Raw genomic sequence first — 9,753 nt, 5'->3', positions numbered from 1 at the left:
CAAAGTCTCTCTCTCTCTCTCTCACACACACACACACACACACACACACACACACACACACACGAGAAAAAGAGCGTGGGGATGTAGCTCAACACAGCTCTGGGGTCAGTCTCTGCCTACACATTAAGCTGTAGGTGACAGTATGTGCCTATAATCCCAGCACCCGGGAGTTTGAGGCCAGCCTGGTTTCATATGAGTTCCCAGACTAGCACATGAGAAGATTTTGTTTTAAACAAGGGAAGGGGCCGCTGAAGAAATGGCTTAGTGGCTAAGAAAGCCTGGTGCTCTCCCCAGTTCAGATCCCAGCACCCACAGAGGGTGGCTCACAACCACCTGGAACTCCCTCTCCAGGGGACCTGGAACCTTGTCCTAGTGGGTACTAGCACATGCTCGGCACACATACAAATACGGAAATAAAAATAAATCTTAATTAATTACAACTGTGGTCTCAGCACTAAATTTCAAGAGGTTGGGGGTGGTGGGCGTTGAAGATCATGGTGGACCCAGGACCCAGGACTCTGCTTCTCAGGCAGTGACCTCCCACGGTGGTGGCGAGGGTTAGGAAACGTTCTGGGTGTACCAATGAGCTACTCGCCTCCCAAAGGTCCTGTGTGGATTTGGATTTCATATCTGAATGGGGCTAGAGAAGTCACAGTGTGCATGTAGCAGCTAGAGTACAGGGAGTGACAGAAGATTTGCCCAAAAGAGGGCTGGAAGGTAGGAGGGGCCACACCAGGCGAGCTGGGTCACACATCTTGAATTCTTTCTAATTAATTGGATTGGGGGGGGCAGTCTGGCAAACTGTTCTGAAGGTTTATTTTCTTTAAGAATCCTTCTTAATTCCAAATGCCACATTGTTGTAAAGGGGTTTTTGCTTTAATGACATCACTATCCTAATAACTTCGTAATATAATTTGTAGTTTGTAGGTCATTTATTCTGTTTCTTTTGTTACATTTACTCAGAGAGAGAGGTGTGTCAGAGTGCTCCTTCGGAGGGCAAGAGGACAATTTGTAGGGGTTGGTTCTCTCCTTCTGCCATGTAGGTGGATTCTGGGGAATCCATTTCCAATAGGGAGCCTAGCATCAAGCGCCTTTACCCACCAAGCCTTTTGCCAGCACCTCTATTTCTTGAAAATGTATGTGGTTTGCCTAAAAGGCAAATAGCAAGGACTTTCCCGTCCTTCCCTCATCTCCTACAGGCACCCAACCTGTGACAAGCACAGGGACACTGAGAGCCTTCTCTGACAGAGAGCTTTAAAAGCCCCTGAAATCTTAGCAGATAAACCTTGGGTTCCCACCCTCCACGACTTGAAAATTGACCCAGTTTCAAGCCGTGTTAAATATGTCATAGAGCAGCCAAGTTCTGCCAGAACCCATGAATGTATTCCAAACACTTCTTTCGGTTGCATGGGCAACTTTGCCCTCCCCTTTCTCATCCCAAGGCTAAGGACACCCAGTGCTGTGGCTTAGAGGGTGTGAGCTGAAGGAGACACAGCGGTGCCTCAAGTCAGTCTCCAGAAGACCTCTCCGCTGTGAAGAGCAGACAGAGGAGAATGGCCAAGGCAGTCTGGGCCAGTTTTCCTAAGACAAGTGAGATGACTCACAGGTCAGACTGAAGTCCCGTGAGGAGACTGGCTGGAATCAGTGTTGGTGACAACACAAGGCGGAGGTGAGGAGCCAGAGCCGGGCAGTGGTGAGGCACGCCTTTAATCCCAGCACTCAGGAGGCAGAGGCAGGCGGATCTCTGTGAGTTCGAGGCCAGCCTGGTCTACAAGAGCTAGCTCCAGGACAGGCTCCAAAGCTACAGAGAAACCCTGTCTCAGCCGCTCTCCCCACAAAAAAGGTGAGGACCCAGAAGTTTAGAAAACATGTATGAGACAAGGAGCCTAGCCAAAGCGTGCTCCATTTTTAATATCCTCTCAGAGCTGCATACACAGTGCTTTCTATTTAATTTTAGCAGTGATGTAAAGTTGCATTGCTTTCACCGGCTCTGGCAGATCTCCCTGCAGTTCAAAGGGTAAATATGCTGTGGGTTTTCGTTTAAGTTCTTGTACAGTGACAAGGTGAGGAACATTTTAGCTCATAAATTATTTACCAGACCTCGCAGGCATAATGGGCTGTGCATATTCATCAGGCAATCATCCATTATTCATAAGAAGTTCCCTTCAACTGTTGGAAGAAAATGAGGTTGTTGGTTGAACTGTTAAAAAAAAAAAAGGTGGGCTTTTGTCTTTCCTCTCTCTTCTCTGATAAGTCTCTACATTTCCACTGAAAAATACCATGAGAGGAAAATCTTATCCCTGACATGCAGATGTGCAAATGAAGGGAAGGAGCTGAGCAGGAAGTAAATCCGCAGAATTCAGCAGCATCCATTGCTGACTCCTTTTCCCACAGGCATGATGCTCCAGGAATAGCTGGGGTGCCGCCCCTTTCCGGGAGCGGGGCAAGGAGGGAAAGAGGGTCTTGCTACAACACTCAGGTTGTCCTGGAACATTCTTTGTAGGCCAGGCTGGCCGCAGACTTGTGACAATCAACCTCCCAATGCAGGAATCACAGCTGCACCATTTTGTGACATCAGCCCCCCATGCAGGAATCACAGCTGCGCACCATCTTGTGTTGTCAGCCCCCTATGCAGGAATCACAGCTGTGCACCATCTTGTGACGTCAGCCCCTCATACAGGAATCACAGCTGCACCATCTTGTGATGTCAGCCCCCCATGCAGGAATCACAGCTGTGCACCACCTTGCCTAACTGGGGACACCTATCACGCAACAGAAGAACAGTTTCAACAAAACTCTGTAGCTGATGCTAACCAACATTGTGCATTCTACTGCTGAAGTATCTGTTAGTGAGTAGGACCAGCCTGGTCTACATGGGCTAGCCAGGGCTACATAGGCCCTGTTTCCAACAAAGGAAAACAGTGGGGTGTGGTGTCACCTGCCTTTAATCCTAGCAGGCAGGCAGATCTATATGAATTCAAGGCCAGCCTGGTTTAAAAAGAAAGTTCCAGGCCAGCCAAGCCTACATAGTGAGACTTTGTCTCAAAACAAATAAACAAAAAGCATTTATTAAAAGAAAAATACACCAATTAATAAATAAAAATTAAAAAATTAATACCTTTAATCCCAGCATTCAGGAGGCAGAGACAGAGGCAGATGGATCTCTGTGAATTTGAGGCCAGCCTGGTCTACAAAGTGAATTCCAGGACAGCTAGGGTTGTCACACAGAGAAACTGTGTCTTGACAAAACAAAACAAAACAAAAAAGGAAAAAGGGAAAGGAAAATGAGGGATTGAAGCAGTGTTTTAGCTATAAAGATCATGCATTGCTCTTGCAGGGAACCTGAGTTGGTTTGTAGGATGCTCACAACCACCTATAACTTCAGCTCCAGGGTGATCTAACACTCTGTCCACCATGGACACCTACACTTATGTGTACACACACGTATTCCTAATTTTAAACAAAAATGTAAAAAGGAAGGAGCTAGATAGATCATTCAGTGGTTAATAGCACTTGCTGCTCTTGCATTGGTCATGGATTCAATTCCCAGTACTCGCATCAGGCAGGTTACAAGTGCTTGTAAATCCAGTTCCAAGGGATCTGATGCCCTCTTCTGGCCTCCTAGGGTACTTCATGCATGTGGCACACAGACACAGACATATACACACAAAACTAAAATTAAAAATTAAAACAACAAGAAAATTAAATACAAATAAATAAGATGATTTTTGCTAAAGCCAGGCATGACCTGGGTCTGGTGGTGTACGTCTGTAAACCCATGTAATCCCAGCTGTTTCACGGTTTGAGACAGGAAGACCAAAATTCAATACTGTTTCAAAAAATCAATAAGTAAAAGGTGTGTGTCTGTGTGTGAGGGATTCCTGAGCTGGGGAGGCAACAGCATCTTAGTGGCAGTTGTAGACCACTTCATAGCATTCAAGAGGATCCAAATCCAGCCCTCAGTGCTGTCAAAAGAAAACAAAAAGCAGAGCATGCAGTTGCTTCTTTCTTTTCCTTTCTCTATTTGAGACAGGGTCTCTCTGTGTAACAGCTCTGGATGTCCTGGAACTCACTGTGTAGAGCAGGCTGGACTCAAACTCCCAGAGACCCACCTGCCTCTGTGCCTGTCCATGTCACATGTTAGTAACCTCAGGACTAAGGACACCAACACAGGAGGCTAGCCTGGGTAACAGAGGGAAACAGCTTTTTAAAAAAATCCCGCGAGATGGCTGTGTGCGTAAAGACATTAGCAAACAAACCAAGGCAGATCGATATTGTTATCCCTTTTGTCCAGTCCTCACAGGAAGTCCCTGAGGTAGACACAATGTTCAGGATGAGAGACTGAGATGAAGAGAAAATGGAGTTCTGGAGAAGCTGAGGACCAGATCGTGCACCAGATCATGCACTGGGCCTGTGTCCTATCCTTGCACCATGTGCAAGAATCCTGTCTTCCCAAATCCTCAGAACAATAAAAAAGATGCTATCACTGCAATAGGAGCATTTCATAATACTGTGTTTTCCATGAACTGAATTTCTTTATTTATTCATTCATTTTTTTTTTTGAGACAGAGTTTCTTTGTGTAATAGCCCTGGCTGTCCTGAAACTCACTCTGTAGACCAGGCTGGCCTCGAACTCAAAGATCCTCCTGCCTCTGCCTCCTGAGTCCAGCTGATTTTATTTATTAATTGTGTTTTCCTTTGTTCTTCCTCCAGGACAGTGGCTGCTCCTCCAGATTTATTTTACTGGGCTGGAGATAGCTCAGTGGTTAAGAGCAATTGTTGCTCTTACAGAGGAACCGGGTTCAATTCCTAGCACCAACATGACAGTTCACCACCTCCTGTAACTTCAGTCCCAGGAGATACAGTGCCCTCTTGTGGCCCCCACTGGCATGTGTGTACATGATCCACATGTGGGCCTGGCTTTCAGACACCGGGAGAGGGTGCTGGCCCCCAGAACTGGTGTCAAGGATGGTTGTAAGCCACCGTGTGGGTGCTAGGAATTAAATCCAGGTCCTCCAGAAGAATTGCCAGCACTCTTACCATAGAGTCATCATTCCAGCCAGGAGGCTGATTTCTTAAATCTTTCTGCCTCAGCCTTCCAACTGTGGAATTACAGCTGTGTGCCACCATGTCTGGCCTTTCTTGTGTGTGGGCTCCTGGTAGCCTCCATTGTCACAGGACAACTGAGACACTGTAGCTGTGACAGGCTCTCTCAGGTCTCTCTTCTAGTCTGGATATGGCCACTTGCTGATGAAAAGCTAAACAAAAAAAGGGTTTTTTTTGTTTTTTGTTTTTTTCTTTTTCTTTTTTTTTCAGGGATCGAATAGGGCCTTGTGAATGTTGAACGAGTCCTCTAAACACTTGCTATTCTTCAGCCTGGAGAGCAGAGCCCTCAAGTCACAGCGTCCCTGTCTGTAAGGAAAAGTGAGCTGTGTTTAACCTTGGGGGCTTTGTAAGTTACAATGAGAAAAAGCCCATGAAATCCAGGGCTCGAGCATTTCCTTGTTTATTTAGGTTTGGTTTATGGCTTTTGTTTATTGGTTTTGGAGATAGGATCTTACTGTGTAGCTCAGGCTGGGCTCTCTATCCTGATCCCCTCACCTTAGCCTCTCTGGGGTGCTGGGAATATAGCACCCCCTCCGTCCTGAAGGTTTCATCTCTAATATACTGGAGGAACAGAAGTGGGAGGTAAGATTTTCCTCACTTCTGTCCCCAAAATCCTCCATTGATTCTGTCTCTTGCTAGCTTAGGCCACTCCCTGGGCAGCTGGGCTCAGCCTGGAGCTCCTGGTGAGGTCCACAGATTGCGTGGATTCTTCCCCTAGTGACTAGAGAAAAGTTCATCTTTTTTTCCTTTCCTTCTTTCTTTTGGTTTTTCGAGACAGGGTTTCTCTGCGTAGCCCTGGCTGTCCTGGAACTCACTCTGTAGACCAGGCTGTCCTTGAACTCAGATTTTTTTTTTAAGACTTATTTTCCAGGTGTGCTGGTGCATGCCTTTAATTCCAGCACTCAGAGGTAGAATTTGTGGCCAGCTCATCCATATAGTGAATTCAGGCTAGATACATAGCAAGACATTGTCACAAACAAAACAAATTAAAATAAAACAAACATTTTTATTTTACAAGCATATGTATGTGTATGTATATGGGTGTGTGCAGTTTATGTGTGTGGCTGCCTGAGGAGGTCAGGAGAAGGCATCACGGTCCCTAGAGTTGGAGTTAGAGGTAGCTGCCATGTGGGTGCTGGGAACAGAATTCGGGCCCTCTGGAAGAACAAGTGCTTTCCAGGTCCTGACTGTCCTGGAACTCACTCTCTAGACCAGGTTGGCCTCGAACTCACAGAGATCCACCTGCCTCTGCCTCCTGAGTGCTGGGACTAAAGGCATGCACTACCACACCTAACTAGGCCCTGTTCTTAAAACTTTTATTTTTAACTTTTATTTATTAATGGGGGTTTGTGTGACAGGGAAGAGGTACTAGTGACCTTGGAAGAGTGTGAAATTGTCTAGGGAAGGCGAGTTCCAAAAGTCTTCTGGGCAAATTGACAAGCAGAGCAAGAAGCAAGTTCTGTTCTTCTGAGTGTTGTAGGTAACTCTGGAACATACACAGCACACATACCACACACCCCGACACCCCACTACCACGCACATACCACATACACCATACACAGAACACATACACCCAAACATACCACATATAGACAACACCCCTCAGACAACACTCCCATATACCACACTCCACACAGAGCACGCACACACACACACACACACACACACACACACACACACCAGCCCTCATAGAATAAAGTCAAACCTCAACTCCCCAAACCAGCAAATCTTAATATACATCAAGATCAGTCAATTAACTTGCATTTTAAATAAGCCTTAAGCGGTTCTAATGCAAGGGGCCTGTTGGGCCCAGGGGGATAGCACAAAGATGGGGACAGACCACCAAAGTCTAAAAAACCAGAAGCAAACTTTATTCCAGAAAACAGAATACAGAAAAAAAATAAAATAAAAAATCTCCATGGGATACAAAAAGCTTATCAGCTAGCTGAGACCACAGCCAGAGATGGATTCTGTAAGGCTGTGGCAGAGGCCCGTTTCTGAACCCACCTTTTTATAGTAGGGGCGCCAAGTATTAGGTCTGAACAAAGGAATTTTTACAATCTCAAAATAAAACTCAGGGGCTGGAGAGATGGCTCAGAGGTTAAGAGCACTGGCGGCTCTTCCAGAGGTCCTGAGTTCAATCCCCAACAACCACATGGTGGCTCACAACCACCTATAACGAGATCTGGTACCCTCTTCTGTCCTGCAGGTGTACATGCATGCAGGCAGAACACTGTGTAATAAATAAATAGTTTTAAAAAAACAAAACTCAGATACAGACTGTCTTACTTTACAATCTCCATTAACAGAGTTTTTTTTAGTTAAACTAGTGTTTGTACTTAATCTATTGGTACTTCCAGGTGGTATTTACTGAAGCCCTATGCTCTCCCCTTTGATGCTGCCAGTTTCACATAGCAGGAATAATGCATAACCCAGAGGTCATATACCTATTTCCTAAAAGTTGATTCAGCTTATATCCGTAGGCTAGCTCTTAGTTTGCAGAGAGATGCTTTGCCCTTGTAAATAGAGCTATGGGTTGTAAAGTGAAATAACCCACTGTTAATAGTTAATCCTTAAACTGCTAAGAAAGCTGCTGACAGTCTGTTCTCATTTTCCTAGGCTTATAACTTTATATTTCTTTATTTCTACATTCCTATTTCTGAAATATACATTTTTATACTCTTATTCTTGGACCCTCCAAGGCTGAGATTTCAGAGAGAAAATACTGACAAAAACCCACAGAGAAGAAGCCCTGTCCAGGCAGGACCCACTAGGCTGCCAGGGCAGTGCAGTCAGTACTTGAACTTTATTGTGCACAGGGGGCCTGTGCCTTTCCTAAAATGTCTTGCTAAGCCTAGGAGAGAAGACTCCGTTTCCCACCATATATCTGGTAATAGCTGTTCCCTTAGTTACACAAAGGCCAGCCAGAGCTTTGAAAGGACTCCTCCAAAGAGCCTGTGGATGCTTCCCAGAGATTCAGCCTTTCTTCGGGTCTGAGAAATGGGAGACTGTTATATTCTTTAGGTGCTCAATAAAGGTACATTTAAACAGACAAACACAAAAAGACCTCAGGCAGACTAGGTGAGACTAGAAGGCCAGCAGAAGGGTCACTGTGCTTGGTACTGCTATGGCAGAGCACTGAGACTGGGTGATTTATAACGTTTGTTAGGACCAGGAGTGTGGTGTGAGGGTACAAACACCGGCTGCCACAGCCCGAAAGGGAACCGGCAAGCATGCCAGTGGTCTGAGTTTATAACGACTCACTCTTGCCCTGCCTCCTCAGCCCCCCTCCGCCCCCCATGTCAGCTGACACTAGGGACCAAGCTTCCAACACGTGAACCTTTTGAGGACAAGCCATCATTTTCAGCAGCCTCGTGTCGCAGCTAACTGACCTCCAGAGCAGCACTTACTGAGTTATGCTGTGACTTTCCCTCCATGATCTACTCCAGGCCACATTAAGAGATCATTAGCAATCATCTTTGACGTCTTCCCTTCTTCATCTCAGTATTATTATTGCCCCCCCCAACAAGATCACACTATGTACTCATGTTTGGCCTGGAACTCTCTATGTAGACCAGGCTAGCCTCAAACTCATAGACATCCTCCTGCCTCTGCCTTCATTCCTGTAACCCCGCTGGCAGGGTCAGCTATTCAGGGTCCTCTGAAGGGGCGCAATCTGAAAGGACATGGGGGAGAGAAGAATGAGACCAAGCTATGTGCACTTGTCAAGGTCTCAGTTTATTTTTTTTTTTTCTTTTTCTTTTCTTTTCTTTTCTTTTTTTTTTTTTTGGTTTTTCAAGACAGGGTTTCTCTGCAGCTTTTTTAGAGCCTTTCCTGGACCTAGCTCTTGTAGACCAGGCTGGCCTCGAACTCACAGAGATCCGCCTGCCTCTGCCTCCCAAGTGCTGGGATTAAAGGCGTGCGCCACCACCGCCCGGCAAGGTCTCAGTTTATTGAAGCAGGCTTCTGTCTTAAGTAGTTTTTAGGCTGCACTTGGGCAGGGGGGCGGGGAAACTTGGGCAGAGGGACTTGCAAGGTCAGTGGTTAGAACGTTAGCGATAAGCTACAGACAAGGGGGGCACTCTATGGTGCTTTTCGGACCTTGAGTCTCTAAGATTAGCACTCAATGTTCTAATTAACTTTGAGTTATGTCTCACGGTTAAACTTCAAGGCCCTGTGAGGAAGGAGAGGCCTGAAGTGTCACGATTTTACTTCAAGGCCCTGAGAAAGAAGAGGCCTGAAATGGCCCCTAACACATTCCTTCATTGGTTCTACAAAAATCCCCAGCAAGTGTCACACCCGGAACAGCCCAGACAAAGTGCCTCCACGCTGGAGTACCTGGAGCAGGTGAGTGGATCACAGCTGTGAAAACTATCAGATAATACCAGACAGACAGACAGACAGACAGACAGACAGATGATAGACAGAGGGAAGGAGGGAGGGAGGACATGTTGATTTCCGTTGTTCATCCAGAATCTGCCTTCCAAGTGCTGTGACTAAAGATGTGCCCATTATACCCAGTTATTGATATTTTAAAATTGCTTGAGGATTTTATACATATATAAAATTTGCTTTGATAAAATCTGCTCCCTAATTCCTCCTTTACCCACCCCTTGGATTCCCTTCCAATTTCATGTGCTTTTTCCT

The sequence above is a fragment of the Arvicola amphibius genome, chromosome 9, assembly GCF_903992535.2.
Source record: "Arvicola amphibius chromosome 9, mArvAmp1.2, whole genome shotgun sequence".
Classification (NCBI taxonomy): Eukaryota; Metazoa; Chordata; class Mammalia; order Rodentia; family Cricetidae; genus Arvicola; species Arvicola amphibius.
Note: the sequence above shows the minus strand (reverse complement) of the source record.